Raw genomic sequence first — 2,096 nt, 5'->3', positions numbered from 1 at the left:
CTACTCATGCTATCATAAAGAAAACAAATACCACAATGAACTACAAACCGCCAACACCATCATTAATTTACCGATGACACATCAGTGTAGTCCTGATCACCAACAACGACAAGACAGCATATAGGAGGAGGTCAAAGACCTGGCCGTTGTGCCAAACAACAACCTCTCCCTCAATGTAATCAGACTAAGGAGATGATTTGACTACAGAAAAGGAGGACCGAGCCTTCCCATTCTCATCGACAGGCTTATTGGAGCAGGTTGAGAACTTCAATTCCTTGGTGTCCACATCACCAAAATCTAACATGGTCCAAGCACATCAAGACAGTCGTGAAGAGGCAAACAAAAACCTATTCCCCTCAGGAGACTGAAAAGATTTGGCATGTCATCACTGGCCAAGCTTCCTGCCATCCAGACCTCTACCAGCGGTGTCAGAGGAAGGCCCTAAAAATTGTCAGACTCCAGCCACCTAGTCATAGACTGTTCTCTCTGCTCCGCATGGCTAGCGTACCGAGCGCCAAGTCTAGTCCAAGAGGCTTCTACCCCAAGAAGCATAACGACAGTTCCTCCTCTCATTGTTGACTTCTGTAACCGTAAAAGCCTTGGTTCATGCATGTTAACATAGAACCTCCTCCTAAGTTTGTTTATTCACTGCTTTAACACACTCTGCCAACCCGGATGTCCTAGCCTGTCTGAATCCTGCTTAGAAGACCACCAAAACCCTAATTCCTTCCCTAACTATAACATTTTCCGACAAGATAGAACTGCCAAGGGGGCGAGTTGCAATATACTGCAGAGATAGCCTGCAGAGTTCTGTCTTACTATCCAGGTCTGTACCAAACAATTCTAGCTTCTGCTTTTAAAATCCACCTTTCCAGAAACACCTTGTCGCTTGCTATAGACCATCCTCTGCCCCAGCTTTGCCTGGACACCACATGTGAATTGATTGCCCCCATCTATCTTCAGAGCTCGTGCTGCTAGGTAGTCTAAACTGGACATGCTTACACCCCGCCATCCTATAATCTAGCTGATGCCCTCAATCTCACACAAAATACAATGACTACCAGTACAACCCTAAATCTGTAAACATGGCCACCAATTAGATATCATCCTAACCAACTTGCTCTCCAAATACACCTCTGCTGTCTTCAACCAAGATCTCAGCGATCACTGCCTCATTGCCTGCATCCTAAGGGTCTGCGGTCAAAGACACCACCCTCACACTGTCAAACGCTTCCTAAAACACTTCAGCGAGCAGCGCTTTCTAATAGACCTGGCCCGGGTATCCTAAAGGATATTGACCTCATCCCGTCAGTAAGGATTCTGGTTATTCTTAAAAGTGCCTTCCTCACCATCTTAAATAAGCATTCCCCAATAAAAAATGTATAACCAGGAACAGATATAAGCCCTTGTTCACTCCAGACTGACTCCCTTGACCAGCACAAAAACATTTTGGCATACTGCATTAGCATTGAATAGCCCCTGTGATTAGCAACTTTTCAGGAAGTTACGAACCAAATACACAGGCAGTTAGGAAAGCTAAGGATACTTTTCAAACAGAAATTTGCATCCTGTAGCACAAAACTCAAAAAAGTTCTGGGACACTGTAAAGTCTTGAGATAAGAGCACCTCCTCCCAGCTGCCCACTGCACTGAGGCTAGGAACACTGTCACCACTGATAAATCCACTATAATTGAGAATTTCAATAAGCAATTTTCTACAGCTGGCCTATCTTTCCACCTGCTACCCTACCCGGTCAACAGCCTTGCACCCCCACAGCAACTCGCCAAGCGCCCCCCCATTTCTCCTTCACCAAATCACGATCGTGATTTTCTGAAAGAGCTGCAAAATCTGGACCCCTACAAATCAGCCGCCTAGCAACTTGACCTCTCTTTCAAAGTTATCTGCCGAAATTGTTGCACCCCTATTACTAGCCTGTTCAATCTTCTTTCGTATCGTTTGAGATTCCCAAGAATTGGAAGCTCCGTGGTCATCCACCTCTTCAAAGGGGTGACACTTAGACCCAAACTGCTACAGACTATATTTAACCTACCCTGCCTTTCTAAGTCTTTCGAAAGCCAAGTTAACAAACAGATTAC

Source organism: Salvelinus sp. IW2-2015, linkage group LG30, assembly GCF_002910315.2.
Source record: "Salvelinus sp. IW2-2015 linkage group LG30, ASM291031v2, whole genome shotgun sequence".
NCBI lineage: Eukaryota > Metazoa > Chordata > Actinopteri > Salmoniformes > Salmonidae > Salvelinus > Salvelinus sp. IW2-2015.
Note: the sequence above shows the minus strand (reverse complement) of the source record.